The sequence below is a fragment of the Rhinatrema bivittatum genome, chromosome 10, assembly GCF_901001135.1.
Source record: "Rhinatrema bivittatum chromosome 10, aRhiBiv1.1, whole genome shotgun sequence".
Taxonomy (NCBI): Eukaryota; Metazoa; Chordata; class Amphibia; order Gymnophiona; family Rhinatrematidae; genus Rhinatrema; species Rhinatrema bivittatum.
In genome coordinates, this window is record NC_042624.1 from 40,540,206 (window position 1) to 40,548,208 (window position 8,003).

Genomic DNA, 8,003 nt, shown 5'->3' on the forward strand with positions numbered 1-8,003 from the left:
CTCAAGGAGAATGCTTTTAAGTCTGTTTAAAAATAGCAAATGTAACAGACTCGCTGAAGGGCAATGTTCACTCTGTTTACAATGCCCACTGCCTCACTGTCTGCCTGGCAATGCACGGAATGTGTCTGTCTGTGTGCACTGCAGTGCACATAGAACTAAAGTATATATGAGGCAGGGTATTCCCAGCCCTGGAACTGCTGCCCAGTGCCCACCCAGCACTGAACCACTCAAGGAGAATGCTTTTAAGTCTGTTTAAAAATAGCAAATGTAACAGACTCGCTGAAGGGCAATGTTCACTCTGTTTACAATGCCCACTGCCTCACTGTCTGCCTGGCAATGCACGGAATGTGTCTGTCTGTGTGCACTGCAGTGCACATAGAACTAAAGTAGATATGAGGCAGAGTACTCCCAGCCCTGGAAATGCTGCCCAGTGCCCACCCAGCACTGAACCACTCAAGGAGAATGCTTTTAAGTCTGTTTAAAAATAGCAAATGTAACAGACTCGCTGAAGGGCAATGTTCACTCTGTTTACAATGCCCACTGCCTCACTGTCTGCCTGGCAATGCACGGAATGTGTCTGTCTGTGTGCACTGCAGTGCACATAGAACTAAAGTAGATATGAGGCAGAGTACTCCCAGCCCTGGAAATGCTGCCCAGTGCCCACCCAGCACTGAACCACTCAAGGAGAATGCTTTTAAGTCTGTTTAAAAATAGCAAATGTAACAGACTCGCTGAAGGGCAATGTTCACTCTGTTTACAATGCCCACTGCCTCACTGTCTGCCTGGCAATGCACGGAATGTGTCTGTCTGTGTGCACTGCAGTGCACATAGAACTAAAGTAGATATGAGGCAGAGTACTCCCAGCCCTGGAAATGCTGCCCAGTGCCCACCCAGCACTGAACCACTCAAGGAGAATGCTTTTAAGTCTGTTTAAAAATAGCAAATGTAACAGACTCGCTGAAGGGCAATGTTCACTCTGTTTACAATGCCCACTGCCTCACTGTCTGCCTGGCAATGCACGGAATGTGTCTGTCTGTGTGCACTGCAGTGCACATAGAACTAAAGTAGATATGAGGCAGAGTACTCCCAGCCCTGGAACTGCTGCCCAGCCAGCACTGAACCACTCAAGGAGAATGCTTTTAAGTCTGTTTAAAAATAGCAAATATGAGGCAGAGTACTGCCAGCCCTGCCTGGCACTGCCCAGGATAAAATGTACAGACTCACTCAATAAGAATGTTCTTTTTTTTTTTTCCCTAACAAAGAATCTGTTCTGTGTTGTCTATCAAATCTGGTTCTGTTCTGTGTTGTCTATCAAATCGGGTTCTGCTATCTTCTCTGCCTCAGCCTGCCTAAGCCCACCCAGCACGATCCCAATCCCACCTCCCCACTGAATCGCTGAAAATGTCCGTCAGTCCTCGTGCTGCTGCTGCTTTTATAGTGCTGCTGGCTCGTCAGGAAATCCTCAGAGAAGCACGGAATGACAGCGCGATTCGCTGCATTCAGTGCTTCTCTGAAAAGGTGAACGCAGATTCGCTGCGTTCCGGTATCCATGCCGACCTGTCCCACCCTTTCCTGTGAGTCACTGAGACTCACAGGACAGGGTCAGACAGGTTGGCATGGTTACCGCAGGGGCGCCGCCATTTTCAGGTAATCCGGGGCTCCGAGCTCGAGTCGCAGGTAATGGCGGCGAGAAAGCGCGCGCATGGCGATTCGCCGTATCCGACATATCTATGTTCATTTATGTCGGAAATCTGCTCGTATACGCCCCATCTTTTTTTTAAGTTAAAAAAAAAATTTGAGTTGCGTTTTCCATATGCGGTCAATCCGAATGCACATCCCTAATGGAAAAGGTTCTTTCCTGGGTCTCCTCTAGTCATGCAGATTTAACAGAGGGAATCATTAATAAATGGGTTTACAATGAACGGAGAGTACATTGTGGATTATTTATTTTTAACAATGCATCTGTCCAAGGGTAATCCACATTATCCAGAAATTTGTGAATGATAGAGATCAGCTTAAATTCAATTCTAGCACTTACAGGCAGTCAGTGAAATTCACGCATTACTGGAGTAATGTGGTATCTACTCTTTGGAATGCCTCTTTGGAAAACAGGGGCAAAGGCCAGTCAATGCAACTTTGGAAAATGGCATCCACCAGCTCAAAGCCTAGGGATTCTTCTAGCTGCCATTGGACCACCAGGGATGTCTTTCTAATGCATGGAGGGGCTGGAGGGGGTGAGGATTAAGGACCACCCTAGATCACTAGGGCCTATTTTCTATGTTACGGGGGAGATAGGAGGGAGTGGGAGCCACTAGACACCAGAGATTCTATTCTATGGAAGGGGGAGACTGGGATGGGGTGTTGTACGCCAAGGGGGCTGTACCGGGGGGGCGGGGGTGAGTATTTTATTGAAAGAGAAAGGGGTTTGGGAAGGGGCAGGGCTTCACCACCAATAAAATGAGGTGGAGGCACTTTTGGAGGGAGGTCATTTATGGGCCGCAAGGCCCTTTAAGAAGCATCCAGAGGATATCAGATTATGTATTAGCATCTCAATGCTACCAGGATCTTTTATCTACAACTCCTGAGCTTGTGTTTTTGAGATAAGTAGCATTCTTGTATTTATATAGGATTACCTATGCATTAACTGTTTTGCATGCATTAGTGCATTGTATTTATTTAAATGCATGCAAAGCAGCTAATTTCAATATGGGACAGATTTTTTTGGAAAAAAACACACATTGCGAATATCGTGTGATAAATGCTATTTTACACACTATTACAGCTTAGTAAATATAGGCCTAAGTTTAAAAACCATACAGGTCGATTTTAAAAGCCCTACATGTGCCAAAGCCAAGAGATACGCATATGTCTCAGGCCAGCACATGCTGTGTGGATTTTAAAAAGCATGTGAGTAAGTGCATATCTCCTGGTACACGCTCAAATCAAAAAGTTTAAAAAGGGACGGGTCATGGATGTGGTCTGGATGGAGCATGAGCAGCAGATGGTTGTTCCGGGAAGTTGCCTTAAAATGTGTGTGAGCCAGGGTCCCCTACCACATAATTTTACTTTTGCTATGGACAACGTGTAAGTATTAAAATTTAAAGAGCTACGCAAATTAGCAGGATTTTAAGGGTCGGGGTTAAAAGGGTAAAATGGAAGCTACATAATGGGGGGGTTAGGAAGTCTGATCCATTAACTGGGCGAACTGGGAATGAACTGGGAAAAGGGCTATTGTGTCGGCATGTGTTGTTTTAAAATTCCCCCCCATTTACTTGGTAGAACTGGTATTTGCGCACACGTGCACACATTCATATAAAATTGTGCACACATGTATATGTGTACAGCCAATTTTAAACCATGCGTGCATATACATGCTTATAACATAGCTTCTTACATTCGTGTGAGCTGGCATACGCATGTACACATACACCTGCATGGCTGTTTACAAGTTATCGTCAAAGCCTTTCCAAGTGCATTCACTTGTGCGAGCATCCAAAGCAGAGAGTTAAGAACAACCCCAAGGCTCTTTATTTTTGATGAGGTAAAACTATCAGAGCCTTCAAACTTAAATTTCAGAAGTTTGTCAACTGAAGAAAATCTGTCAAAAACCATTACTTCTGTTTTATTTATTTATTTATTTTTAATTCTTATATACCGACATTCCTGTAAAGTATACAGATCTTACCGGTTTACAGTGTAACAGAACTGTCGCGGGGGCGATTACATGGAACATAAAACATTAGAACATCGGAACACATTGAACGTAGCACATTAGAGTATAGAAACATTAGGAACATTTGGAACAGCTGAAAACATTATAAACTGAATGCAGGATAGACTATAAGACATCCATGCTGAAAATAGAGTAAAAGACATTAGACTAGATGATTGGATTCAGGGGAGTAGGGGGGGAGTAAAGGGAAGTGAGAGTAGAGTGAGGGATAAGTCGGGTGGCAAGGATCAAAAAGGTGGGAATGAGCGGGTGGCAGTAGCAGAGGAAAAAGGCACCCCGATGAGGCCTAGGGGACTGTGTCGAGAGTGAGGTGTGGTCACTTTATCCTCGCACCTTGGACCATGTCGTTCGAGAGGCGTCAAAGTGAGCTTGAGTTTCGGGGAAAGCTTGCATGAAGAGCCACGTCTTTAGGTATTTCTTGAAGGTTTGGTGACTAGGTTCTTGCCGTAGATCTGGCGGAAGAGTATTCCATAGGGTAGGCCCTTCTGTTGATAGTGCATGTTTTCTTAGCGATGATTTGGCAGGGGGGGCATACAGGGAGCCTTTGTAAGCTCTCCTGACTGGTCTGTCTGAAGTGTGTGGACAGAATTGATTACTGAGCTTGAGAGGGGCGATATTGTGGATGTCCTTGTGGATCATCATGAGAACTTTGAAGGAGATCCTGAATTTGATGGGTTGCCAGTGAAGTGACTGAAGTATGGGACTGATATTCAAAAGCAGATGATTGTGATAAAGCTAATCCTTGATGCTAAAAAGGAAAACAAAGATATGTTAGAAACATGACGGCAGAAAAGGTCCTTATGGACCATCTAGTCTGCCCATTTGCCCAATTAATTTAGTTTTATAATTCCCATCACTCCCTTAGAGTTCCCTTGTATTTATCCCATGCATTCTTGAATTCAGATACTGTATTTGTCTCCCACATCCACCATCCTCTGTGTAAAAAAATATTTCCTAAGATTACTCCTGAGCTGTCTAATCCCTATCACCTTCATCCCATTACCCCTCATCCTAGAGCCTCCTTTCCATTGAAAGAGGCTCGCCTCCTGAACATTGAAACCAGTGAGATATTTGAATATCTCTATCATATCTCCCCATCTCGCCTTTCCACTAGGGAGTGCATGTTTAGGTCATTATGTAGTTCACTGACCATTTTAGTAGTCACCCTCTGACCAACTCCATCCTGTTTATATCTTTTTGAAGATGTCTTCAGAATTGTACACAGTATTTCTGTTATGGTTTTGAGGTGTTGGAATGGATTCTTGGGTACTGTGGTAATGGCAACTCCCTCAGGGAGGAGCCCCATGAGGAACCGCAATACTAGGTTAGACTCTATACACACAGACACAGAGAATTTGTATTTATTATACAGCTTGATGGTACTGCCCGGGGAGCAGGCAACAGTGAGGTAACCCAGTAGAAGTAGTCCAGGAGTCCTCAGCAGAGGAGACCAGTCCCACACTCGAGTAGATGATTGGCAGCGCAGGGTAGCAGAAGAAAGTCCCGGATGAAGACTCCGAGCGCTGAAGTTGAAGGTGAGACAGACTGACAAGGTTAGGACTCACTGAAGTAGATAGCTGTATTGGTGAAGATCCTGGCAGGCAGAAGTAGTTGAGTTGTAGACACCAGAGTAGGGAGAGCAGGCCCTCGAGGAGCGAGTACCCGACATCCCAGATAGGTATCTGAAAGAGGGCATAAGGGCCCCCGAGGAGCGGGTACCCAGGTTAGCGATGAATTACCCCGAAGGGCAGAGAGAGAGCTTCCTGCAGCAGCTAGGAAGCGGCAGAGCAGCTTAGACCGGAGGCAGTCCAATCCTTTCCAATCCTTGATAACTCAGATTGTTAGCAAACGAAGGGCAAGCTAAATACCAGGAGTGATGATGTCACTCAGAGGGGACACCCCCAAGGTTCCCACCATGACATGGATAAAGACTTGGGTGGCGTGCGCACGTGCACCCTAGGAGGCCCTCAGGAGAATCGTGGAGAACACCGTCGCCATTCCAGGGATGCAGGAGAGAGCGGCATGAAGACGTGGCAGCAGCCATCTTCCCAAGGCTTGAGGAGAGAGAAGGAAGAAAGGTGAGGCACAGAGGTCGAAGCCATCTGAGACCAACGGACGCAACAATTTCAAATGAGATCTCACCAGGGATAACACATTGTGGATAACAGATCATAACACATTGAAATTGTCAGTTCAGTGTGCTGCGGCAGTCAAAAAATCAAACAGAATGTTGGGAATTATTAGAAAGGGAATGGTGAATAAAACGGAAAATGTCATAATGCCTCTGTATCGCTCCATGGTGAGACCGCACCTTGAATACTGTGTACAATTCTGGTCACCGCATCTCAAAAAAGATATAATTGCGATGGAGAAGGTACAGAGAAGGGCGACCAAAATGATAAGGGGAATGGAACAGCTCCTCTATGAGGAAAGACTAAAGAGGTTAGGACTTTTCAGCTTGGAGAAGAGACGGCTGAGGGGGATATGATAGAGGTGTTTAAAATCATGAGAGGTCTTGAACGGGTAGATGTGAATCGGTTATTTACTCTTTTGGAAAATAGAAAGACTAGGGGGCACTCCATGAAGTTAGCATGTGGCACATTTAAAACTAATCAAAGAAAGTTTTTTTTTACTCGACGCACAATTAAACTCTGGAATTTATTGCCAGAGGATGTGGTTAGTGTAGTTAGTATAGCTGTGTTTAAAAAAGGATTGGATAAGTTCTTGGAGGAGAAGTCCATTACCTGCTATTAATTAAGTTGACTTAGAAAATAGCCACTGCTTTTACTAGCAATGGTAACATGGAATAGACTTAGTTTTTGGGTACTTGCCAGGTTCTTATGGCCTGGATTGGCCAAAGTTGGAAACAGGATGCTGGGCTTGATGGACCCTTGGTCTGACCCAGTATGGCATATTCTTATGTTCTTATTTCTATGAGGCAATATAACCTTCTTTTCCTGCTGACCATTCCTCTCCCTCAAGCATCCTTTTTATTTTTTGTTATTACCTTATCCACTTTTTTGGCTACTAGAAGATCATCAGATACAATCACCCCCAGATCCTGCTCTTCCTTTATGTTTAGAAAATGTTTGCCTCCAATACTGTATCTCCCTTGGGTTTTTTTTTTTTTACTTTAAATGCATTACTTTGCATTTTTAGCATTAAATCTTTGCTGCCAAATCCAAGACCATTCTACAAGCTTTTCTACAACTCTCCTCATAGTTTCCACACCTTCCTGGCTTCCATCCTATTACAGATTTTGGTATCATCAGCAAAAAGACAAACCTTTCCCCACAATCCTTCTGCTATATCATTCGTATATCGAAAAGAACTTGTCCAAGGACTGATCCTGAGACACACCGCTAGTAACACCCCCCTCCTCAGAGAAAACTCCATTTTCCAGTCCCTTTGTCATCTCCCACTCAGCAAGTTTCTAACCCAGTCAGTCACTCTAGGTTTTATTCCAAGGGCACTCAATGTATTTATTAGTCTTCTGTGAGGAATCGTGTCAAAGGCCTTACTGAAATCCAAATACACTATGTCTAGTGCTCTCCCTTGATCCAACTTTCTGGTCATCCAATCAAAGAAATTGATCAAATTTATCTGGTAAAAACTGCACAATCTTCTGTTTTAGCAGGGATTCCATTAATTTGCTCCCCGCAGAAGTCAGACTAACCTTTCTGTAGTTCCTAGACTCCTCCTTACCTCCACTTTTATGAATAGGAACCACATCTGCCTGTCCGAAGTCCTCTGCCACTATTCCATATTTTAAAGAAGCATTGAAAAGGTCAGCCAGCGGAGCTGCAAGGACATCTCTAAGTTCCCTTAGTACCCACAAATGTATCCCATCCAGCCCCAATGCCGTATCTACTTTATGTTTAGCTAGCTCCTCACAAACACACTGTTCCAAAAATTGAGGTTTACCTCACTTTCAATATTATGTGGTCCTGCTCCAGGCCCTTCTACAGTGAACACCAAACACAAATACTATTTAAGCAATTTTGCTTTTACCTCATCAACCTCTACATATTCCTCTCCTTCCATGCTGTCTCACAATGCCACTTTTGCACTTCCTTCTATCACTAACATATCTAAAAAAAAAGTCTTATCCCCCTATTTTACCATATTAGCTATTTTTTTCTATTTGAATTTTTGCATTCCTGACAACTTTCTCAGCTTCTCTTAATTTTTCCATATAATGCTGCCTGTCTTCCTCTTTCTGCGATCTCTTGTAGTTTATGCTATCCTTTCATCCTTACATGTTCTACTT